At 46.0% G+C, this 26,172-nt stretch overlaps 1 long non-coding RNA gene across 6 annotated transcripts in view; it reads left to right on the top strand.

The window, feature by feature from the left end:
- LOC131485269 (uncharacterized) overlaps positions 1 to 26,172 on the top strand; it is a 109,797-nt gene that overhangs the window by 43,208 nt on the left and 40,417 nt on the right. For 3 of the 6 annotated variants that reach the window (XR_009248732.1, XR_009248730.1, XR_009248733.1), the window contains exons 3-6: positions 3,352 to 3,474; positions 3,562 to 3,869; positions 5,638 to 5,725; positions 7,742 to 7,872. This is a non-coding gene — a long non-coding RNA (uncharacterized LOC131485269). Of the gene's footprint in view, positions 1 to 3,351; positions 3,475 to 3,561; positions 3,870 to 5,637; positions 6,330 to 7,741; positions 7,873 to 20,211; positions 20,842 to 21,086; positions 21,592 to 26,172 lie in introns of those variants that run through there. The other 3 variants (XR_009248734.1, XR_009248731.1, XR_009248735.1) reach the window with 3 other exon arrangements.

The following is a 26,172-nucleotide window of genomic DNA, read 5'->3' as shown; positions in this document are numbered from 1 at the left end:
TGGTTTGTAATATCTGTTAATGATCTTTAAAAAAATCCACTTATTCACAATCCTGTCCCTGAGGGAATTCCAACATGCTATCAGAAAAATTTCTTAAGTCTGAAATGTCATTAGCTAGTGATTTCTTTGAAGTAAAAAGCCCTGAAAAAATAAATTATATAAGGTATACAAGTGCGCAGGACAATCACTTTGATGAATAATATCTGTGTTTTTCGTACCTAAAAATGCAACAATTGAAATCCAAGCTGCTAAATTATAGAGCTGTCTTCTGAATTACTTCGGTGTAGGTATGCCTGTTCTGTTTATTTCACACGTATATTGAGTTCTTCCATATATTTATAGATTGTTGATGTGAAAACAGTAGTGTTGGGCCAATTTTGATTATGTTCATTGTGTTTACCTTTTGGAAACGCAAGGTGTTGCCTAAATACAGCTCTACAGGTGTTGCCATCCAGAATTAAAACAATAGGCTGTTTCCATGCAGTATCGTGGATCCCAGGGCCAGGCGCCCCAAACGGGGGTGCGAATACCTTCGCAGGCCCGCGAATTGTCCAATATTCGATAACAGAGCTGTGAAATACTACACCAAAGGGGAAATTTTCTTCCTGACCTCAGCTGGCTATCGGTTTTTGCCTGGAAGCAGGGGAGTCTTTGTAATACAATATTAGGCAGTGTAACTGCGGATGCTGGTTTGGCTGCTATAAATAGCTAATCTTTGCGTTTTTTTTTTCTTTTTTTTTGAAGGAGGAGTGGGATTTTCTTAAAACCATTGGCTGCAGGTTAATTACACATTTCATAAGAACACATTTCCTTGTAGCCAGCCTAAATTTGTTACCTTTTAATCCCGCTTTATATAAGGCTAGAATTGTATGAGCCTCCAGGAGCACCTTCATTAAGTCTTTATTTTCTACGTTGGACCTTTAACTTTTTTTTTCTTTTTCTTCTTACACATCACTTACCTCTTAGCTAAACTGCGAAGGGACCCAGTTTTATTCATTTTCCCTCAAGGAGAAGGCATTCTCTCCTTCCTAGTCCGGCTAGGTGTGATTCTTATTTTCTGCTCTGTAACTGACATCTGGAGAATACACTGACCATAGGTAAGAACAAGCCACTGATTGATTTTAATAAAGATGTTCGATAATATTTAGTGCTTCCATTTACTTCACCGAAGGAATGGAAATCAATATTTGAAATGTTTTGGGGAAGTTTTCTTGGGGTTCCGTGTATGGAAGATTACACAGAGCAGGAACATGGGACCCAATATGCTATCCTGGAGAGAACACATCCCGTAATCACCTTGCAGGACAAGAAAGAGAATATATAGCCACCGTGTCCGATGGCCCCTAGGATGGGACTCCCCTTTCCTCCTTAAAGATAACCACTCTTCTGATGTCTAACACCACAGATTTGTGTTTTGTTTTTCAACTTCAGGTGTATTTATGGGCTGTATCTGTGTTGCTGGGTGCAATCCTATTTTCCTTGTTTCATTCCCTTCGATTGTATCAATACCCATTTCAGCCTTGATGATCATTTTGGTTGTTTTCCGTTTTTGGCTCTCTCAGAGAGTGCTACTGTAAGTTTCTTCATGCACGTCTTTGATGGGTGTGCGTGCGTTTTCTTTGGGTAGAGAGACTAAGGGGGAAGTCTCTCTTCTTAAGTAGTAGGGCATGATTGTGCTCAGCTTTAATGATGTCCGTTTTCCAAAGAGGTTGTATCAGTTTCCACTCCCACCAGCGGTGGGCGAGAGATCCGCTGCTCTAATCCTTATTAACATTTGGTATTCTTCCTCTTTTTGATTTTGGTCATTCTGGTGGTATGTACTTGAATCTCATTATGGTTTTAATTTGATTTCCCAGATTATTAATAAGTTGAGTACCTTTTCATGTACACTGGCCATTTGGATATTTTGTGAATGGGCGTTTCAAGGGTCTTGGTAATTTTTCCATTGCAATGTTCGTCTTTTCTTTTTTTTTTTTTTTCAGTGTTTATTTTTGAGAGAGAGACACAGAGTGTGAGTTGTGGGGGGGTGCAGGGAGAGAGGGAAACACAGAATCTGAAGCAGGCTCCAGACTCTGAGCTGTCAGCACAGAGCCAGAGATGCTGGGCTAGAACTCATGAACCAAAAGATAATAACCTGAGCCAAAGTCAGACACTTAACCGACTGAGCCACCCACGTCTCCTGTGTTTTTCATCTTTTCTTACTGTTTTGTAGGAGATACTTATATATTCTGGATGTGATCCTTTTTTATTCATATATATTGCAAATATCTTATACCACCCTGAGTTTGATTTTTCACTCTTTTTATGGTATCTTTGGATGGATAGAAGATTTTAATTTTAATGTAGTTTAATTTTTGCAATATTTTCCTTTATAGTTAGTGCTGTCTATGTCTTATTTAAGAGAGCTTTGTTTATCTGAAGGCCATGAAAATATCCTTTTATACTGTCTTCTGGAAGCTTTATTGTTTTACCTTCCACGTTTAGATTTATAATCCACATGGCATTGATTTTTGCCTATGGTGTGAGGTTGGGATCAAATTTGTTTTTTCCTCCATGATATCTACTTACTCTGTACCATTAATGAAAAGACTTCGTTGCCCAGTACTCTGAAGCAATCTGTTTGTCATAAATTAAGTACTCACTTATTTGTAGAATGATCATATGACTTCCTCCTCCCCCCTTTATTCTTTTAGAATGTGAATTATTTAATAAATTTTTGAATGTTAATCCCATTTTGCATTTCTGGACTAAACCCAATGTACTTACGATATATTATTTATTTGAAGTATTGCAGCATGTTTTGATAATTTTTCCAACAATGAGTATGCCTGAAATTTACCTGTAATTTTCCTTTACCGTAATACCCTTGTCAGGTGCATTATCGAGGTTTAGCGGGCTCATAAAACGAGTTGGAGAGGCGTCCTCTGTATATTCTTTAAAAAAATTAAAACATAAATAAGTCTAATCTAATATAGTTATTTACAATATATGTAGTTTGTCTTAAGTATATCATTAGGTTCTCCAGAGAAACAGAGCCAGTGAGTGTGTGCGTGTGTGTGTGTGTGTGTGTGTGTTTATTATAGGAATTGACAGCACAGTTACAGAGGCCAAGAAGTCCCACAATCTACTGTCTGCAAGCTGGAGAACCAGGAAAGCTGATCATGTAACTCAGCCCAAGTCTAAAGGCCTGAGAATCACAGGGATGTGTGTGGAGGGCAATTGTGTAAGTTCTAGTTGGATTCTGAAGGCTTAAGAACCAGAAGCTCTGATGCCCAAGGGCAGGAGAAGGTGGATGTCCCAGCTGAGGCAAGGAGAAAATTCACCCTTCCTCTGCCTTTCTGTTCTATTCAGGCCCTCAGTGGATTGGATGATGCCTACTGGTGAGGGTGACCGTCTTTACTCATCTACTGGTTGAAACGCTGGTCTCTTCCAGAAACATCCTCACAGACACATCCGGAAGTAATGTTTTACCAGGTATCTGGGCATCTCTTAGCCATGTCAAGTTGATGCATAAAAATAACCAGCATAGTAAGTATTCACCACAATGTTCTTTCATTCCAGGCTTCTGTAGATGTTAACTTAGACTTGCGGCAGGAGACTGGTTTTGTGTGAGTTTGCCTGGGGAAGAAAATGGAGGTTCCACTATCTTCTGGGAGTTTTCCGTGGGCACTGACAGCCTGCTCGTGTGCCCAGGGCCGAAATCTGTTATTCCATCTCAATCTTAGAACCCACGATCACAGCTCATCCTGGGTTTAAAGGAGGGCCTATGAGATGAGAAGCTTTTTGGACATATGACCAACATTCAGATAAAACACCTGCTCCCACCGAGAACCTTCAAAGCCAATTTCATCTGCTTTTGGCCCCTTCAGGTACTGTTCCATGGAGGTTTTTTTTTTTTTTTTTAATTTTAATCTCCTTCAAAACTGTATATCTCATACCTGACCCCATCTCTCCATTCCTACTTGCTATTGTCCAAGTTCAAGGCCTTATCACCTCTTGCTTGGACTATGGCACTTGTGGGGCACCTAGTGTCCATTTCATCCCCTTTCCAGCCGTCCAAGCGCTCACTATAAAATGGGCAGCTGGCCTCTAAGTCCATGTTGAAAACTGCTCCGTGGCTTTCCATTGCTCTATGAGGGGAAGTCCAGGCTCATGAACATGGCACACGACTTCTCCTATGACCTGGCTCTTGCTTGCCTCTCCAGCAGCTCTCTTCTCCTCTTCAGTCTTTGCCTCACACTCCGGCAGCTCTGTCTGCTGCAGTTCCCAGTGTTCCCCCAGGGTTCTTTGTGTCCCAGCTTTTGTGTATGCTGATCTTGCCCCAGGGGATGGACTGTCCGTGTCTTTTGCCCGGGCAGTCCATTCTTTAACAATCAACCCAAGCCAGAGACCCTTGATCCCACCCAGCTGGAGCTGCATGGTCTCCTTTTCATCCATGCCTCTGTCTCTGATTAGACTCTGAACTTCCTGAAGGCTGGGTCCAGATTTTAGTTATTCCTACATCTATAACTCACTATGTGTTGGATGATAGCAGGTGTTCAATAAACACATATAGACTTAAACAGAAGGAACAGCACTTACTAGTTGACTGGTTTGAGTTTCATTCCTTCTTTTTTTTTGGAAGCCCCAGATGGAATGAAATGGTCCAAATGCCATGACTAGAAGGGAGGCAGGAAGGCAAAGGTTATGGAAAATCTGCAGATATCAATCTCTTCCTGAATGACTGATTGCGGTTCATCTGATTGAGACTCTTATGATGGAATTCGCTTTTTCTAGAATGGATTAGTAACAAGGATTTTCTATAAAGATAGATTTTTCCAGAGAAACAAATTTGAACACTTTCCTCCAAGAATTTAAATGAAAAAAAAAAATAATCCTACTTGAAAGGCAAATTGACCAATGTCCTTCCCCTTTTCTCTTATTAATAAAAGAGTTTACACAGAAACTCTATAAGAAATTGTGTAAGAGATTCACAAGGATCATTAAAGTCTCTACTAGACATTCACTTTCACTTTGTAAAATTGGCTATACCCTCAAAATGGTATCACGTAAAAATGGACTTTCTGGGGCTCTTATATATGAATGGGTTTTAGTTGCACAGTGGGGCCATTCATTTTATTTGGCCCATTTATTGCAAGTACATTCTAAATTTGGCCTTAATTATTTTTCCTTTCACAAAAATATTTTGTGGGATCTTTTTGAACCCTGACTACTTCCTTCTTGCCCCTTAAAACAGAATCCAGGAGTGTTATTTTTGTTCTCTTCTAATTAAAATAATTGCTTGGTTCCTTTTAACTAGATTCATGCAGTTATTAGCCTAATACATGGATGGGTGCCATGGGGTGCTTGAGAAACAAAATGAAAAGTGATCATGTAGCTTCACATGAAAAAGATTCTGTGGTGCCAAGGAGTATTATTCCTTTCAGCCGGCATCTTATAAGGGCCTTTAGTAAACCTTGTCCCCCACCCCCCCCCCCAGACCCTTACTAAAAGACTATTAAGTGAAAGAATGCTTCTATTTTCTCTATTAGGTAGACAGTGAACTCGGTACAATTTGAAGAGGGGCACTTGATATGCCGGGTATGGCACAAAGACTGGGGGTCTGGTTTTAATCTCTGCCCCTGCTTTGTCTTACAGAGTAGCTGCAATTGAAGGATAAATGCTCCATGCCAGTTGGTGTTTGTTCAGAGGACACTGGAAGAAGAGGGACAAAGGTGGCCTGGATGTATGTGTTCATCAAGGGTTGTCAGGACCCTGTTTCTAAAAGGAGGTTTTAAAATAACGTTTTTGACATCGAGATGGCTCTGGAAGTTGATGTCGTCCAACAGTTTGGCAAACGAAGGAAGGAGGCCTGCGGGCTAAAGCTGACGTGTTGCCTGTTTTTTGTAAATAAAGATTTATTGAAACACGGGCACGCCCATTTGTTGACGGATTGCCTGCTGCTGCTTTTGCACTAGAACACGGAGTAGTAGCGACAGTGACCACATGGCCTACAGAACCGAAAGGATTGACTGTGGTTCTTTACAGAAAAAGGGTGCTGGCTCTTGATGTAGTCTATCCAATTCGCTGAGTATCTTCTAAATAGCTACTCCATGCTGACAAATGTATTCATAGGCATTCGGATAGCAGCTCTCATCTGATGAAATGCTGAGGGCCTTTGGGAATGTGCTGATGTAATGGGTGTTCAGTACTGGGCGTATGGACAGCAGGAAGTGACACAGATTTGGGGCCGGAAGTCATGGTTGAGAAAAGACTCTGTCATTATTGTCTCAGTGGCAAGTCACTGATCGCGGCTGGGCTCTTCCTTTGTCTGCTACATGGAGGAGAAGGTGCTGAAACTTCTGGCTTGGAGTTCACTTTTATTAACTACTTCAAGACCTTATGGAGGTCAACATTATGGAGGTCTGCCTCCAGGCCAAAAGTTGGGCACCCTTTGCCACTAATGGGTCATTGAGTGGGTCAAGTGAGAGAATGTGAGTCTCTAAACCGTAAGATGCTGTATTTATGACATATGAAAACATCAGGGTAAGTGTTATTTCTGTTTGGCTTGTGAAGACACAAGACAGATAGCCTACCCCAGGTCAAGTGCTAAGCCATTAGAGGAGCTGGAAGCTAGGTTTCCTGATTTAAGTCACCGTTCTTTACAGCATACCATATGCTATTTTTAAAAAGTTTGCTTTATTTGAGAGACGGAGAAAGTGCAAGTCGGGGAGGGGTGGAGAGAGAGGGAGAGAGAGAGAGAACCCCAGGCAGGTTCCTCAAATCAGTGCGGGGCCCAACTCAGAGCTTGAATCCACGAACTGTGAGATCATGACCTGAGCCGAAGTTGGACGCTTAACTGAGCCTCCCAGACGCCCCTACCATATGCTTCTTTACAGCATGTTTCTTTCCATGGCTTCAGAAAGGCTCAGTTCTTTTGTTCATTCATTCATTCATTCATTCACTCACTACTGAATATTATTTAAAAGCCTGCTATGAATGGAAAAGGAGCTGAATTTTTCAGGGAGAGTGAGGACTATGTAAAGAAAAGTTGGAAGACTCTTAGAATGATTTTGTTCCTAAATCGTTGTGATGAGAATCCTCCAGAAGGATACAGATTCTTCTCTCGATTTCCTCTGTCCTGCCCAACGGGCTGGCCCTTAGTTGTGATATGGAGAACAAAAGAGTAGATGGGTTGGAAAAGGAAGAGCAATCCTGTCATTCAACAGCCTGACATGTTCTTTTATGGTGTGTGTGCGTGTGTGCGTGTGTGTGTACTATTTATGTGTGTGTATATACCATGAAAGCAAAGAGAGAGAGATGCTGAAATGTTGATAGCAGATTGTACCAGCAACTAAAGGATGCAGACCATCTAGGTTTGGAAGATTTGCAAGTTAAGATTTTGTATATAAAGTCCAAGGGCCTCCAGATCAGAGGAATTTTCAAATACGAATTGTCCAATTAAGTGACATAAATTAAACATGCCAGATGTGGACTTATTTTACCACACTGTTTAAATACAGCCTTCATTCAGATTGTATTCATTCAATGATGTGTCCTGTAATTTTTGAAATGATGATTATCAAACGTGCCCAGAGGAAGCAGCTTCCACCAAAATACTAAGTTTGCCTTGTCATGGTCAGAGAAGTGAAATTCTTGAAAGTTTCTGTTTTTGATACTTGCTATTTTAACAGGGAAATTTGCCAATATTTTCTTAATATCCAGTGTTGTGGGCTACTTGTATTTTGTTTTTTTTTTCCAGGTTGATCTGCGAGCCTAAGTCTATGGTTCTCTGAAGCAAAGGTGCCAGTGAAGTTGCTTCATAAAAAAAAAAAAAAAAAACCTTCCAGAATCTTCCATTGGAGAATTGTCACCTGCAAAGACCTCTGAGAGGTACAGTAGAAAATTCTGCCTTATTCTCCTCCCCCTCCCATCCCATAAGTCAGTCACAGCCCTGACAACTGAATTTGGGGGGGGTTGGTATTTGCTTCTGTAATTCATTAACGAAACCATGTTACTTCTCAGATGGTCCCAGGACCCAGGCTGCTGCTCTTTTAAGAAACGTAATTTGGTTCAGCACACAAAAAACATATTCATAGCAGGTCTTAGTAGTGATACAGGTAACACTTTTCAGATAACTGTGAGAAATTTGTAAGCATTAACTAATTTATTTAACTTCCCTGTAATTGAGTGAATTTTCTTCCATTTGTGGCGGGAAAGCCCTTCCTTTTCTAATTCTAATCTTTTAGCAGGTGTTCTCCTGAATAATTGTCATTAGGGTGGAAATGTTTTGTAGAGGGGAAATAAATCTTTCAACACAGTGTAAAATCCCACCAGAATAGATGACCTCCGTTTCCTCAGTGTATAGCCTATTTTTAAGTGATTAAACAATGCTCTGGAAAAAAGTCACATTTCCTTGAAAACCATAGGAACCGTTCTCATATTACTGTAGCCGCCGTCACTACCGCTAATGTGTGCCACGTTCCTGATGGTTTATATGTATTACTTTGAGTTCCCCAGGAAGGAGAACTTGAGGAAGAATTTCACATGCTGTCTCTTTAGTGGAGAGGTCAGTCCCAGAATGGGACGGGTTTGGGAGAGTGGTGTTGAGGCTGAGACGAAAGGAGCAAATACAAGGGTGTGTTGTTGATGTGGTCCCAACTTGGTGTGTGGCATAACTGATTGCTCAGTCCTTGGGAAGGCGGTAGGCTAAATATTGGCCTCCAGAGAAATGTCTTGTATCCTAATTCCTAGAACCTGTGAATGTTACCGACCGTGCCAAAGGCTTTGCAGATGTGACTCAGGGTCCTGTGGTGGAGCGATCACCTTGGCTTATCTGGGTAGGTCCTAAATCCGATTGTAAATGTCTTTACAAGATGGCGGCACAGGCAGAGGTAGATCTGACACACAGAGGAGAGGGCAGTGTGATCAGGGAGGCAGGAGTTAGAGTGATGGAGTCCCAAACGATCGCACGTGGGCGGTCACTGGAAGCTGGAATCCATGAGGAAGGGACCCTCCGGTGGGGCCTCTGGAAGCAGCACAGCCCCTACTGGCCCCTCGGCAGTACTGCCCGCAGACTTCTGCAATAATCCACGTCTGTTGCTCTGAGCCGTCACATTTGTGGCAATTTGTTATAGCAGCCACGGGAACCCAATACAGGCACCGTCCTCCCAGAGCATAAACCATTAGGTCTCAGGATGGACTAATAGAAGGAAGACGGCAAAAGGATTTGTTGGCTAGTGCCAACCACCGATTGGTGAACGGTTTTCCTCGTGGGACATTAACACCCCGTTACTTCCCCCTCTTACCTCTGGGCTGAGCATGGCTGGGAGCGGAGTTTCGCTGGAATGTCTCATGCTTCACGGGTGATAGGGAAGCTCCGGGAAGGGAGGGCAGAGGCCAGCCAAGGGGACAGAAGAAGAGGCTCCATTGGGTTGCACATGACGAAGTCTGTGGAGTGGAGGTGGGGGGAAGCAAATAGCTGCCAGTCCAGAGCAGTGTGGCCAAGTCGCCACCTGAAAGGTGGCACACAAGGGGATTTGAAGCAGTGTTCTCCTTGGCCCTCCTCACAGGCGCACGAGGCACGGGTGGTAGGATCTCGTCAGCATGCACTCATTCTCCGGTCTTGGATAGCATTAGTTTCTGGAGCTCACTGTCACTCAGGGCTGCACGTGTCACCTTCAAATGCGGTCACGGAAGCCCTTTCCCTCAGTTGGGTCAAAAGCCGCCTTCGCGGACTACTCCACAAGTGGCTCTAGGTTTACTTCTTGATGCACATTAAAATAAGGCTCATTCTTGCACGTGACAGCTCTCTGCAAATATTTGAAGACAGTTTTTTATCCTTTTCCCCCCTACCACGCAGAGCTCGCCCCACTTCTTCCACTCGGGCATAGGGGAGGAGCTTTCTCTTTGTGGCTGGTGGCCACGCCCACCCCTCCTCGGGCCAAGTTTCAGTTTGTGCCCCCGTAGGGAAGCTCACAGAATGCCCCAGAACTTCAGGTATGGTCTTCTCGGGCATATGGGGTTCTTCCCTCTTTGGTTCTTACATCGTTTAATGTAGCCAGAGATTCTTGTTATTTCATTTTTTTGCCAAGCACGACGGTTTTTTTTTGGTTGTACTGAGCATAGTGTTGATCACAGCGCTTCTGACACTTGTTTGTGTACGGATGACCCTGGAAGTGTAGGTTAGTACCAAAGGTGCCCCAAGGGCTCCAAAGAATGAATCACTTTGCAAGTGGTGTTACTGTATGATCAAATCGTGGAGATCAGAGTGCCACCCCACGTCAAGGCATATAAACAGGCACAGTTTTGTGCAGCGTTGAGGTCAGTCAGTTGGGGATCCCTACAGGTCAGCACCAATTGGCCAGGTGAGATTGAAGGGCTCTCTCAGCCAACCTGCCCTGTTACTGGCCTCCCTCCTCAGAACAAGGAGCCAACCAATCAAATCCAGTTCTGGAGAGGGGGGAAATCTACCCTGACAGAACAGGCAGCATTCTACTCGTGGTCCAATCCAAGACCCCAGCACCTTCTTGCAGGAAGATTACAATGGACTAAGAAAGCCAGTGGACAGGTGTTCTACATCCATTATCTGCCATGGTCACAGTAACCCTGCAAGGTAGATATTGCAGTCTTCAGGTTACAGATAGAGAAATTAAGGCTCAGTTCAAAGGAACTTTCCCAAGGTTTGAGCATAGCAGACCTAGGGTTGAGATTCAGGTGGGTCAGTCTTTCTGCTACACCGTGTGGTGGCTAAAGTGATTTTGAAGCTGTAGGAGAGGGAAGGCTGGGGGGGGTCTTTGGATCTCTGTAGGTGCACTGAGCCTTGAGCTGACCCTTCCAGGCCTCCCCAGAGGAGCTGGGTAGAACACGGTTGGCATTAAATGGCTAGTCTTTGTAAGTTCTCCCTCAGTGACTGGGTCTTCTAGTGTCATACACGTTAGGAAACATCTCCGCCACATTCTGGCCCAACCTCCACCGTTCACAAATTCGGGACTTTCTTTGGCCCAGCACCCATTCGCTAAGTGCCTTCTGGGTCTTTTGCACCAAGCCAAGATAGGGACTGAAGAACAGGGGCCCTTGGTTTAGGTCATGCAGGCTGAGAGTGCAGGAGTTTGGATGAAAGTCTCAACTGTCTAGGTCATTGATTCCAATCCTGCAGAGAAGCCAGTAACATTAGAACTTCCTCTGGGCGTCTACCCAGACCGAGGTGTTCTTGAACCCATGAGGTTGGATAATATTGTGTGAAGCATTATCCAACCTTTTACCTCTAGTGTTTTCTTTTCACTTTTACCTCATTCAAGCAACTAGGCCAGTGCCTATTTTTTTTTCAGGGAGGGAAGTGACAGTGAAAAATACGTCTTCCCTGGTGGTGGCAGATTCTTTAGGTTGACACTCTCAATCCCCTCCCTACTGGCTATTTCCTGTAACAGAGGCTAGAAAACCAACAGCTCACCTTCCCACCACCCTTCAGATTGGAGTAGGCGGATGCCTCCAGTGCTGGCGGGAAACGTAGGCCATGGTCCATCGTAGCCACTTCCTTCCCAGCCAGCTTTGTCCTGCTCACATGATATGGGATGCCCAGGGGACAGCTGCCATTGTTAAACAGCACTAAACAGGCTGGAGGCTAGGAAGAGCCTGGTTCTTTGACTGCGTCTTTGTTTCGCCCTGTGGCCAATTTTTTAAAAAAGTTTTATTTTATTTATTTTTGAGAGTGGGGGACAGGGAGAGAGGGAAAGAGAGAGAATCCCAAGCAGGTTCCGTGCTGTCAGCTCAGAGCCCAACACGGGGCTTGAACCCACGAACCGTGAGATCATGACCTGAGCCGAAACCAAGAGTTGGACGCTTAACTGACTGAGCCACCCAGGTGCCCCTGTGCCCGACTTTTTTGTGTCTCACATTAAATTTCTATTTGGTCAAGCCTCTGTTGTTGGGTTTCTGTGATATCCTTCCAGATGCAAGCCTTACTGTTTTGCTGCATTCTTGGGGGAACAGAAAGCCTTTAGGGCCCAGCTAAAGAGTGGAGAATACGACGTCTGTGGGTACATTTCACAGTCTTGATGGTGGGGGAAAGGGCAGGGAGAAGGAGATCTATCCTTGGTCTCTTGACATCTGGTAGGAGCTCTAAGGGTGGAGCACAAGGGTGTCCAGAAGCTTGGGCAGAAGGCTTGTGAGGACCAAGGGCGGGGGGGGGGGGAGGACTGAGTGACATATCAAAGGTTGCCTGAATAGACACATGACATCAAACACTGATGGCCTCTCCCTTACCATGTCTTAGAACTAAAGAATCCCCAGAACTTGGCCATGGCTTAGGCACAAGGGAGGCCCCAATTCTGATATATTTCTATATATATATATATATATATATATGAAATATTTATTTTGAGAGACAGAGAGAGGGAGCATGAGCGAACACAGGGGAGGGGCTGAGGGAGATGTAGAGAGAGAATCCCAAGCAGGCTCCATGCTGAGCATGGGCTCAATTTCATGACCGTGAGATCATGACCTGAGTTGAAATCAAGAGTCGGATGCTTAACCGACTGAGCCACTCAGGCGCCCCCAGAACTTACATATTTTTTTTTTTTCCCAACGTTTTTAATTTATTTTTGGGACAGAGAGAGACAGAGCATGAACGGGGGAGGAACAGAGAGAGAAGGAGACACAGAATCGGAAACAGGCTCCAGGCTCCGAGCCATCGGCCCAGAGCCTGACGCGGGGCTCAAACTCACGGACCGCGAGAGATCGTGACCTGGCTGAAGTCGGATGCTTAACCGACTGCGCCACCCAGGCGCCCAGAACTTACATATTTTTAATACCTGAGCTGAGGACTGAGATTAGCACCGGCTCTGTGTTAGAATGGGCAGAACACGTAGAAACCCTCTTCGCAAGGTCGAAATGGATGAGTCACACTGGATGAACCCAGGGGTCTGCCTGCCTCCACTCCTGCGTGGGGGGGGGGCGGGGCGCGACACCATACCCCTGAGCGGTGGCACGGGGCTGCTGGGGTTCCGAGTGTTTTGGGGGTCTCGAGCTGACCTCTGTGACGGGCTCCTTGCTCTCTCTTGCGATCCCTGAGGTGCTCCTCGGTGTCAGGACTTGTTTCCGTTCAGCGGGTAGATTCAGGATGGAGGTTCAGGGAGGGTGGGCCGAGAGAGGATGTTTGTCTCTCTGTCCTCACAGAAACGTTGCTCAAGACTGCTGAGGTGAAAGGGGGGAGAATTCAGCAAATTGGTTTTGATTTTGGAGATGATTATAATTAAGCCAAATCGTTTCCTGCCTTCTTTCAAGGCTACCACTTTTCCAACTTTCCGTTCAGTTCGGTTCAGCCGCAGCACTGGGGTTATTTGGTCCTCTCAGAGTTGGCTGTCTGGCTGTGGGCGCTTTTCCAGGCCCATGGTAGCCGTGTGACCTGGGGCAAGTCACTTTCATGTGTCGTCGTGTCATCTCTAAAACGGAGTGGACGACTGGACCCCCTCACAGGGTTGGGTGAGGGGTAAAGCCCTGGGAACGGGACTGACACGCAGCACACAGAGCATGCCGTGGGCTACTCATCGGGCTCAGGCTCCCTCACCTGAAGCCCCATCATTCCCTAGGCGACAGGGGGCACTGGCATCACTATGAAAAAGCTACATCATCTGGTGCAAGTCTAATGCTTGCCTTCCGACAAGAGCGGCGAGCTACAAGTTCACGTTTATAGCTTTGCCTAGGTGTCTACTGAGTAGCATTGCTTTTTGCATTTTGTTGGAGAGGAGGTCATTGGCTTCAATTCGCTCCCTTGTGCTTCCTGGAAAGGTGGTGGCTTGATCACCGAAGGGACCCTTCTGCTCCACCCCCGTAGGGGCTTCCGAAGATTGCCCGGTTCTATCGCGGGGTTGAACTTCGCATCAGGAAGTCAAGTATGGTCGGAATAAATTTTTTAAAATGAAATCCCTGCTTGCATCATTTATGGTTACATCTTCTTTCCTTTGCTCGATCCTAATGGTTGCTCGAGTTTGGATGACGATCCCTGATTCCTCATCGCAGAAGCACCCCTCCCCGCCCCCACCGGGGGAGAGGGTTCTCCATGAAAGTTGGTTTCACTCTGTTGCTCAGAAGGGCTGTATTCCAATGAGCTCCTTCCCTTCATTCGTTATGCTGAAATCATATTTCTAGAGGACAGAGATGAATGCCTTGTACTTATCTGATGAAAATGCCTGTTGTTTTAAATCTATTCTCACAGACTTTTCCCCTCTGATGGACATTCAGCGACACAACACATTAAAAATTATATCTGTATCAGTGGTTTCCTCTGTTGTCGTGACTGTGGCCTGTGCGCATGTGCTTGGATCGAAGCGAGCGGCGCTAACCCAGGGGTCCCCTGTTCCGAGCGGAATGTATCGGACAATTCTGAAACAGTTGCCACTTTGAAAAAAGCAAGATTGGGTTATATTTTTTATTGATTGGCTAGAAAAATCGCACAGTTGTGTAAACACCAAATATAAAAATTACATTAAAATGAAAAAGTACAAGGAAACACTATTTACCAAAGGCTTTTTACCCAAGTGGCAGTAATGGAGTGACCCATTGTTATGGGCAATTCGGCAGGTCTCTCTTCTAGGCCATTTTCCAAATGTTTTTGCTGTTCAGCAGGGCCTGGGGATCAGGACTGAGTATAGTTTAGTCCTTGCCCACCGGCATTGTCAAAACCTCCGTTCATCTCTGAGTTCTGTGCCCCCCACTTTACCAAAAGAATAACGCTTCCCCCCGAATTATGCAAAAATCGATGGCAAAGTTAACTGAAATCCGGATCTCGTAACGTTTTTCTCTTTCTTAAGTGATGGCTTGCCTTCTGAAAAGTGAGGTTTAAGTCAAAAGACGGCTTTAATTGCAGAAGAGTGAATTGGTAGGAGAGAGAAAGTGGAGGTAGAAAATTTTCCAAGAGACTGAAAGATAGTGTTTGCATTTAGGATTTCCTTTCCTTTCAAGTTTTACGCTGGGGCCTAAGGAATGTTACCAGATGCGAAGAATGACCGGGCCGCTGCTCCGTTGTCTCCTTCAAGGGCTGGAAATGCTTTGAAGGAGACCGGCCTCTTCCCTTTCCTCCCACGGGGCCAGAGAGAGCATGAGGGGCAAAAGAGAGCAGTGGAGGACTTCCTACCACCAGAAGGAGGTCAGCTTCTTTATTCTAAAGATTCTCCACCTTTCTGATGAGTGAGGTATTCATATCACAGGGATTCAGGCCTGTGATTTGGCTCAATGCCAGCAATACGTGTTATATTTAAAGCAGCTGATAATCTGCAAAGTAAACTCCTTTGCTGGATTCGCATGCCCATTTGGGGAGGCAAACGCAACTGGTATTTTAATCTCTACTTTGTGCAGGAAGACACCGAGACTCCAGTGGATTGGAATTTGTCCAAGATGACCCAACCAGCGAGGGCGACTCAGGTCTTTCGGCTTTTAGGGGAAGAGGTAGGGGGTCAGGGCCCAGGCACTTACCTTGATGGAGCTCCCGATGCTGGGGTAGACAAGGCTCATCGTCAGCCACTAGGGACCCACACGGTGTCCCTACAGTGCCCTCACTTAGTGCCAGTCCTGCCACTGGGCTTTGCAATTCAGAATGCTGTTCTGACTCTCTTTGGTATCTTCCAAAATATTCAGACAAAGAACTCCAAAAGGCATCTGGTCAAGCTTTGCGAGGGGAGAAAACTTATCCTCTGATTCCCGAAGCCCTGAAGTCAGGGATTTGATTATGCTTATCATGATCTCAGCTTCCACCGCTCCAAATGTGATTAGTTTTGTAATTAGTTAATGTCATTACCTGTCATCAAATCCAGACAATGTTGGTCTCTCAAACCTCCCATGGCACACAAACCCACAACCTGACATCTTTTCACTATTTAACACTGAGTTGCTTTAAGAATCCTGGCAACTGTCCCCTCTTTCCTAGACCACAGGTCTGAGAGTTAGGGGAAAGATGTATTTCTTGTGTTTCTTTAAGGCGATTTAAAATTCTTCGGTCCGCTTCCCAAAACTTTTCTTCACTCCAAGCAAAGCATAAATATAATCTTTTCAGCAAATCTTATACCCCACCGTATTTTCCTTCTTATGTATGTTGGCTATATTTTGCTTTGGGCGGAATGGCCAAAATAAGACCCAGTTTACCGTAGGGAAACACCCTGTTAAGAACTATTTTTACCTTATAGAAAATGCTGCTTGTCTTATTACTTACTTGCTACTAAATACTGGGCAAATGGTTTTCTTCTTTGCTTCGGTTCTACCATCTAACTGATATTCTCTGCATGCCTGTTGGGTGCAGGTACTTGGAATACAGTGGAGAACAGGCTGGTGAAATCCCCGTCCTCTGGGAGCTAATGTTCCAGTGGAGAAAGGCAGAGAATAGGAACTGAGTGTTTAAAAGTACAGTACGCAGTATGTGGGCTGGACATTTTCCGTTTGTCCCTCCAGACCCCCTCTTTCCCCTTTTCCACCCTGCTCTGTGGAGAATCCTGGGAAAGTAGGTCCCTAGGGGTGACATCAATGGCTTCTTTGCCAATAGGGTCTGGCTGGATCAGGAGCTGGAAACTGAGGCACAGGAGAGTGAGGTCAGGGTGCTGCTGACTGGTTAGTCCCTCCCGCTGGCCCTAGGGGGACACAATTGCTTTTCTGTGTGGCGGGAGTCACCCCCTCCCCAGTGCTGCTTCAAGCCTAGGGGTGATATCTGGTCGCCACAGTTTTGGTTTTCTTAACCCCAGTGACGCCTCTGTAAACAGACCCTTTGCTGGCCTCTCCTGAGTCACCCATTTGAATGAGCCCTCTGTCTCTCACCGGGACCCTGACTGGCACAGTAGGTTAAAAGGCAATGCCATGGAACAATGCCATTTCTCCCAGGCGTCCCCCCCCCCTCCCCCCCCCCCCCCCCCCCCCGCCTCCGACCCTGTTCGTCAGCTACATCGCTTGCTGTCCTGTGCACACTTTTGGACTAAATGTCATCCGACTTCAGGCTGCAGTGCTCCCCTAGGACTCAGTTTCTCATCGATGGAGGCCACGTGATTCGTCCTCATTATACGTTGCAAAACAAGGGCACCTCCTCTACAGGCTCTGAAGACGGCGATTGTGTTCTGCGACCCTTGGCCAGCCCTCAGCACCTCGTGAAGTGTGAGGGGGCCACACAGACTTGCTCATTCCTAGACGGGTTCAGCAAGCCCCCGCTAACCAACAGGAAAGTGCGGGTGCCTGAGATGTGGTCTTCGAGACCCTTCCCAGCCTTGCTTCCTGCCCCCACAGCCCTACCCCCTGCTCTGTGCCTGTGGGGGCAACTCGTGCATTTCTAGCTCACCATGTACTTTTATTCCTCTGTGATAAAGACCCGATTCAGGAGTCCTCTTAGAAGACTTTGCTGGTTTCATCATTTTACGGAAAGGGAGATGATAGGTTAGACAGATAGATGATAGATAGATAGATAGATATTTAAAAGTTGTAATTTAATTAAATTCCCTAATTATGAAAAAGTTTCATGCTGACCATAGAGAACATAAAATACAAGTTAGAAAAATTCATCTTCCTATCACGTGTAGGTACCACAGACGTTTTGGATATATTCAAGAGGCTTCAACTCTAGCTTTGAGGGGAACACACTTATCCGTTGCCAGGCCATCCCTGTTGACCGACGCCTTCTTGTTTTCTAAAAACTTTTATAGATTCTTGGACTCTTTTGCCTGCCCGGTTCACGCTGGCCTCAACTGCCCACTTAAGCCAAACTAAGTATTTTCCTTGTCTGCATTGAAGCTTATTGCTTAGGTTTGGGGAGCGAATCCAGGCTCCGTGCTTGGTAGTTCATGGCATCCCCTTCTTCTTCAAAACAGGGTCCAAGGTTTCAGATGGCCTGGAGCGCACCCCACGCTTGTGGGTGGTTTATATACTTATCACCTTCCTTCTGGAAACCCCTGAAGGATGCTGTCCGGTCAAGGAGCTTTTGCTCCTCTGTAACCTCCCCCCGGCTAGAGACTTCAGTGTGTGTTAAGGCCACATTAGGGCTTCCTGTGCAAAACGCCCTTGAAACCTGAAGTTCCCCATTTCTCTTGATAAAAGTGAGGTGGAAAGACGAAAAGTGTAACAGCTTTGTTACCTGATGGCACTTATTAGTTAGCTTTCCTCAGAAAGAGTACTGACAGATTTCATGCGGATTTAAAAGTTATACTCTGGAGGAATTTGTCAACTCAAGCCACTGACTGAATGCCATTCATATGTTCCGTTTTTGTTTTGTTTTGTTTTGTTTTTAGTCTGAAATAGGATAGTGCACTCAAGAATCATTCAATATAAGTTTTAGTTTAAAATTCCCAGTTTCCAGCAGCCTATTCAATACACACACACACACACACACACACACACATACACACACACACACACGCAGCAGTCTGGCTAAAAAATATCCTCAGGAAACCAGCCTGGAAGAACAGAGGGTGAAACATGAATGAGCTATTTAGCTTTTCTTGGAAAATGGCATAATTCTCAGAGGGACCAAAGCCCAAGCATTCCCCAGATTTTTGTCAGGCACATGTACCAGTCCACAAAATGCTGGAACCCCAAACACAGAATCTGGATTCATTTCAATTTCAGTAATTCAGGTGTTTGTGGCATAGAATAAACACCACCCAGAAGGCAGCAATCCTGAGTTACCAGAAGTTCCAGCGTGCAATATAATTTTAGGCAACATTTTCAGCTTCTTCTACAGAGGGGATAGTTAAGTTAGTCATTCAGTTCGCGTAAGCAGAATGTTTTACTATTTGAAAAAGAAATCCCAAATCAACCAGCGTTTGGGACTAATATGGCTGAATTAATTTATTTTTCTAAGGTCATGTAGATCAAGCTTCAATCTGCTGGTGTCTTTACTTCGGCAAGTCGGTGGAGTATCCGTTGAGTGGATGTGACAAAGTCCTGTTGTGTTAGACGTTGTGAGCTGGGACTTGACGTGATATCTGCTGCTTCTGGGGGAGCTTGCAACCCAGCCGGCGAGACCAGACAATTCTTATGAAACAATCAGTGGGTAGCACAAGGCATTAAATAAAAAGTGTGAACAAGTATGGGACAGGAATCGAGAGGAGAGAGTGAGACAGAGTGGACTAGACTGTTTCCGGAAGGCTGGAGGCCACAGGGGATAGGCTGGAGGGATTTGTATAGGTTGAGGGGGAGAGATGGTTTATTGGGCTGGGATTTAGCAAGAGAAAAGCCACTGCTTGCAAGAAAAATAAATTGAACATCCACATGCCAGGTATTTCTTAAAAAGAACTAAGATCTTAGCGTTCACGAGCTAATTCTAATAATAACCGCAAGACCAGGCATTTTAGCCCCGATTTTGGGCATGAGCAGGATGACTTTTTTTTTTTTTTAATTTTTTTTTTAACGTTTTTATTTATTTTTGAGACACAGAGAGACAGAGCATGAATGGGGGAGGGTCAGAGAGAGGGAGACACAGAATCTGAAACAGGCTCCGGGCTCCGAGCTGTCAGCACAGGGGCCCGATGTGGGGCTCAAACTCACGGACCGCGAGATCGTGACCTGAGCTGAAGTCGGCGCTCAACCGACTGAGCCACCCAGGCGCCCCAGGATGACTTTTAAAGATACTGAAAAATTTGCTCAAGATCACCTTGAAGGAAGCTGCTAACCTAAGATTGTCTTGGGTACAGCAAAGAGGTCTGCCTGTTTATTTCCCTGGCTTCAGATTAGAGCAGGAGGCACTCTGGTCAATTGCGTTTTGCACGTCCTGGCACAACGAGTGAAGACATGGATGGGAAAACTTAGGGGTGAAAACAAAACACATCTGGATGTTTGCTGAGCTTCGGAGCCCAAGAGGAAGGGGGAGGATTGCGCAGGCTGGAGGTAGCTGCAGTGGTGGCCACCCTGGACATCATGCGACCCACCCCCCCCAACAGTTCCCATGTAGCGGGGGAGCTGGGGGTGGGGAGGAGGGAGGTCTTCTTCCTCCACTCAAAGACAGAATCTGCACATAGGTTCTGCTGCCCTGGGACAGGCCTCAGAAAGCTTTCCACTCGGAAAGGAGTTGAAAAACATGTGGCAGATGGCAAATTTTCCTTAAATCTGTCCTCCTTTTGTCCCTGGACGTGAAGTCATTCAGCTAGAGACCCTACTTCCCACCCTCCCTTTCTGGACGTAAGACGAAGTTGTTGCCTATGAAATGTGAACACAAGTGATGTGTGCAACTTCTGTTTTCAGCTCCTAATTGGAACTCATTCTTCCTAGGCTTCCTTTCTTCCTCCCTTCCGGTGGGCTGAAACCTGGATGTGCTGGCCACCCCCATTAAACCAAGCACAGTGCCCTGCAGGATGGGGGGCAACAAGAGGGAAGGATCTGGATCTCTCCATCACTGTGTGAAACAGAACATTCTGCCAGCCTGCACTGTCCAACTCGAGAGTGTGAAAGGGAAAGCAATTCGATCCTGGGAGCCACTGTGTTTTGTTGTCTGTTTCACAGAAGAGCTGAGGTTTTTACCCTGAATAATGCAGAACATTTCTGGGCTGGGAAGCAGAGAATTGATTTCAGGTCATTATCTTGTCTTCCCTCATTTTTTTCCTTCTTTCCTTCATCCCAAAAATATTACCGAGCACCAACTCTGTACCAGCCATGCTAAAGTAACAAAAGAGTCATGTTCCTATCCTGCCGGCGCCTCCCTTCTAGCAGGGAAGAGAGACACAGCAAGTAGACAGACGTAAAATTAAAGCACCTACCGACTGGAACGTCGGTAGAACGTTGCGAAGAACATAAACGTCCAGATGCATGGGTGAGAGAAAGCCGCTGTAGCCAGCATGGTCAGAGGAAGCCTCCACGAGGAGGTGATGTTTCAGCCGAGCCCCAAAGGAAGACAAGAAATAGGTGTGCAGATGGGGCGCCTGGGTGGCTCAGTCGGTTAAGCGGCCGACTTCGGCTCAGGTCACGATCTCGCCGTCAGTGAGTTCGAGCCCCGCGTCGGGTTCTGTGCTGACTGCTCGGAGCCTGGAGCCTGTTTCGGATTCTGTGTCTCCCTCTCTCTGACCCTCCCCCGTTCATGCTCGGTCTCTCTCTGTCTCAAAAATAAATAAACGTTAAAAAATTAAAAAAAAAAAAAAAAAAAGAAATAGGTGTGCAGAAAGTGGGGACACACCCTTCCAAGCGGACGAGAGCATGTGCCAAGGCCCCACACGAGGAAGAACTTACTGAGCACAGGGAACTGGAGACAGGAATGAAGGGTGGAGAGAGACACATTCCAACTGGCAATATGGCTGGGGGCTGGTATACCAGTGGCTTTTGAAGGGTTTCAACAAGGGTGTGTTGCGGGAGAGAGAGAGAGAGAGAGAGTGCACTCACTCCGTTATTAAGATCGCTTTTACTACTTTATAGACAAAGTACTGTGGAAAGGTAAGAATTTCTGCAGCTGGCATAACCTCTAGTGGTGCTAGCAGTGAAGGATGAGATGGGTCATAAAAGTCGCAGGGGCACCTGGGAGGATCAGTCAGTTAAATGTCCAACTTTTGGTTTCGGCTCAGGTCACGATCTCCCAGTTTGCGGGTTCAAGCCCCGCATAGGGCTCTGTGCTGACAGTGTAAAGCCTGCTTGGGATTCTCTCTTTCCCCCCTCTCTCTGCCCCTCCCCTACTCTCTCCCTCTCTCTCTCTCAAAATAAATAAACTTAAAAAAAAATGTTACATTCACGTAGATGAAAAATGCAGCATAGGGGATATTTTAAAAAATCACAGAATTTCTCTATCCATATAATATTTGAATTCAGTTAAAATAAATACAGGGGCACCTGGCTGGCTCAGCCAGTAGAGCATGTGTGTCTTGATTTCGGGGTCATGAGTTGCAGCCCCACGTTAGGTGTGGAGCCTGTTTAAAAACCAAAGTAAGTACAAGCCGGTAGTTTTATTTTTTTTATTATTTTTTTTTTTTTAAATTTTTTTTCAACATTTTTTATTTATTTTTGGGACAGAGAGAGACAGAGCATGAACGGGGGAGGGGCAGAGAGAGAGGGAGACACAGAATCGGAAACAGGCTCCAGGCTCCGAGCCATCAGCCCAGAGCCTGACGCGGGGCTCGAACTCACGGACCGCGAGATCGTGACCTGGCTGAAGTCGGACGCTTAACCGACTGCGCCACCCAGGCGCCCCAAGCCGGTAGTTTTAAACAGGAAGTTGGAAGAGGGTTTTGTAAGCAACGTGTTGTCAATTTCACACAGGCTGCGAAATGCTGGTTCAGACTTTAGAGGTGTCGGCATCTTGTCGACATGTGTAGTTTAGGGGTGTGGCTGAGGTTGTTGAAAAAGGGGTCTCCCCAGAGACACTGTGCACTGCCATTTCTGGGGCTTGTAGGGGTTGTTGCCGTGGTGGGGCTTCTGGAAGCTTCTCAGGGCCCTGGCCTTTGGAATTTCTACTCCTGGTTTGGAGACAGTGAAGAAGGAAATGGGCACATTTTCATTTATAAAACTTCTCAGACTATTAAAGCTACCTGTTTTTTTCTCAAGAAGTGAGGGCTGTATTTAAAAACCATTGTTTCCTTCAAGTATTAATTTTTCTGAGTGAGATTTTGCCTCTTAAAGAGCAATATCCTGACTCCTTTCAAAATAGCTATTCACAGGCAAGTTCTTTCAGGAAGGAAATGATACAGTTCCCAGACTTGCAGATGTCAATGCAGTTATTATTGGGGTGTTCTTTCTAAGGTTTTGTGTTTCCCCAGCCTTGCTGAGATGTAACTGACATCTAACGTGGTATAAATTCAGGTGTCCGGGGCCTGGATTAGACACACTTACATATTGCACATTTCTAATTTTTTAACCGTTGTCTTCAGAAATAGGACATTGTTGTTTATCTTTTTTTTTTTTTTTTTTGGACAGATGAGTGATATCAGGGTCTGAGGTAGACCAAATTAAGGATATTGTGAGATGCTAATTTGTTGGTGATTTTTTTTTTTTTTTTTTTTTTGCATATCTAAGAAATCTAACAAGAAAAGAAGTCCAAGTTTCAGCTTCTGCACATCAGGAAATGGTTAGTGTGGCCCAGTCTCGCCTTACAGACCTGCTGGGGAGGAAAACCTTTCTCTTCCCTTCCCCCCATCTCTTTCCATCTCTTACCCCAAAGGATTCTCCGAGGGAACCGGGGTACGCTTGACTGCCCCTGGAGAATGGCCGCCCTCTGTACAGCTGCTCCCGGGAATCAGCCTTGGAACAGGGCTCTCCTGGGGGCAGGAGGAGGGAAGCGGGGTCAAACATAGCTGGATTTCCTATGGCCAGGCTTCCTTGCATGCTCTTTCTTCCTCTGCTCCAAAAAAAAAAAAAAAAAAAAAAAAAGCCCCTGGAAGAGGCCTGGGGAGTCAGATCAAATGTACTGGCCCAGAGCCAAAGCTTGACTTGTCCCAGCCTGAGTCTCTGACCAGGGACTCCACGTTCTCAAGTCTTCATTTCTGTCCCGTTGAAACTGATAGGGAAGGTTAATGAGATTAACATGGCCAAACACTGTAGGCTTCTGAGAAGGAGCCAGATACGTGCCGGCCGCTGCGGAAAATACTGGCGGGGCCATTCTTCTTGGGGACATTTTACTGGACTCTCCTCTAGTAAAACTTGATTGTTTTTATCAGACAATTCAAAAGTAGCGTGTATTCAGGGCTAGTCATACCAGTGGCTACTCAGTAAATGCCTGCTGGGTCCACGCATGAGTGAGTGCCTTATTTTATTGTATTTCGCTTCTGACCTTTTCACCAACTTGGCCCATCCTTGGCCACCTTTCCAAATATACAGTGATTAATATTTTCTAGGATAGGTCCTTTTATTCAGAAGAGCCATTGGGTCTGTGATGAAATGTGGTAAAACGAAGAAAGAGTCAAGGACAAACCCCAAACCCTGCATGGGGCAGAAAGAGGAACTCTCTCTGTGGTTGGAGATTTTCTGAATAAAATGTTCCCGAGAAAGGTGGAGAAGATGGAAATGTTTGTGTGTGTGTGTGTGTGTGTGTGTGTGTTTATGAGTATTTTTAAACACGAACTAGAAGCGAAAGGCGGAGAAGGAGGAAGAAGTTTTGGTAAATCTATAAAGTCCCCACAATTTATGGGAGTTTAAAAGGCAATTTCTTTTTAAGGGGCAAATTTCTAATTTCCCACATAAAAGTATGGGAATTGAATGGTAAATCCTTCTGTGGCGACAAGACCCCTGAAAAGAGGTATGAAAAAGAGTTACTGTTCCTTTTCCATTCATGTGTCTTGAAAGCCCGTGGATGTGAAACTGCCCTGCCAACACACAGCCCGGGGTTTCAAAGCTGCCCGGATGACTTTTCAGAAATGATCTATTGTGACGCTTTGTTTTGTCCGGGTTGCCCTCGTTTTGTTCTGCTTGGGCTGTATCACTCTTCTGCCGCCGCCATGAATCCACCCTGTCTGCTCCTCCCCATTCAGAGGTACCTTTACCCCCTGCCCCGCAAGGGGAGTCCGGGGACAAGTGGCTGAAAGGCTCAGCATTGCTGCTGTGGAGAGAGGGACCGAGGCTCCAAGAGGCCAGGGGTGGGGGCGGGGAAGGAGCCGGTGGGTGGGGTGCTGGGTGCAGAGACTCACCTGGGTGGTTAGGGTGTCAAGAAAAAGGACAGGGAGCTGGGTGGGGGAGGGGGAGGGGGAGGGAGCGCGCAACGCAACGTGCACGGGCTGTATCCTCTGCCTGCCGGGAGGCTGAACACCTTGGAAAAAACCTCTCCTTGCTTACACTTGAGCTGAAGGGCTGAGCTGCTTGGGTGCGGCACGGGGCACCAGGAATGGGGGCCCCGCAGAGCCTGCGAATGAAACCCGCCCTTAATTTTCAGTTTTGAATCGGTTAACGTACCTGCAGTTACATACATGAGCTCCCTGGAGCTCGGGTGTGGTCGGACTGGAATAAAATGACAAACGATACAGTGGTTTGTAAAGCAGACCATTACATCTGAAATTTGTTGTTTGGGGAGTGACTCAGATGTGGTTGCCATCCTCGTGTCCTCTTGGAAATATCATTGGTTTTCAATTATATTCTAAACAGGGAAGATGCTTCTTTTTTACTTCTCTGTCCTACACATCACTCGCTTTTTTAAGGAGATTTTTTTTTTAAAGTTTATTTTTATTTATTTTGAGGGGGGTGGGCAGAGGGAGAGGGTGAGAGAGAATCCCGAGCAGTCCCTGCACTTTCTGCTCTGAGTGACCGCTGCGAGATCACGACCTGAGCTGAGGTCAAGAGACTGATGCTTAATGGACTGAACCACCTAGGTGCCCCGCATCACTTTTTTAAAAAAATTTTTTCCCAACGTTTATGTTTGAGAGACAGAGGGAGACAGAGCACGAGCAGGGAGGGGCAGAGAGAGAGGGAGACACAGAATCCAAAGCAGGCTCCAGGCTCTGAGCTGTCAGCACAGAGCCGGACGTGGGGCTCGAACCCATGAACTGTGAGATCACGACCTGAGCCAAAGTCCGGACGTTTCACTGACTGAGCCACCCAGCCCCCGCACCTGCATCACTTACTTTTAAGTGCAAGAGGGCTGCTCAAAAGTCCCAAAGGGTCCCGTGATAGGCTGGGTTATAAATTAGTAACAAACATCCGCCGAATACCACAGTAGCTTACCACATTAGTTTTGTTGATCTCTGTACACATCCAGCAGGGGGCAGCAGGGAGCTCTGGTCATCACGGCTGTTCAGGCATGTGGTGCAATAGAGGGTCAGTCTCTGCTTGTGCATCCATGATCTCCGTGGACAGAAGAAGGTACCTCTCAAGGCTCTCACACCGGCAATTAAACGTCTGACCCAGATGGTGCTTTCCCTGACAACTAAGTCCAATGGCTGCACCCTGTTGCTGGGGCCAGGAGGCTCCCTCGCTGGGGTGCAGGAGAAGGTGGAGAACCAGCCATCTGCCGGAACACGTTCTTAGGAATAAGCAGAGGGCTGCATAAAAAGAAAGAAAGAAAGCAAGCAAGCAAGCAAGAAAGAAAGCAAGAAAGAAAAACAAAGAAGGACAGCAAGCCATTTTCAAAACTTTAACCGAATGGCAAAAAACCGAATGGCACATGTTTTGACCACAATATGATTAGCCCTAGCCTCTACTGTCCTTTGAGCTGTGTGACCTCAGGCAGATTACCTAACTTACCAGGCCGCCCTCCATTCCATCACTGATAAAGTGAATCAGTGGGTTTGATCACTGGTTCTCCAACCTGAGTGAGCTTTAGATCACCAG

Source organism: Neofelis nebulosa, chromosome 9 (genome assembly GCF_028018385.1).
Source record: "Neofelis nebulosa isolate mNeoNeb1 chromosome 9, mNeoNeb1.pri, whole genome shotgun sequence".
Lineage (NCBI taxonomy): Eukaryota > Metazoa > Chordata > Mammalia > Carnivora > Felidae > Neofelis > Neofelis nebulosa.
Note: the sequence above shows the minus strand (reverse complement) of the source record. Positions and strands in the feature narration are given on the sequence as shown.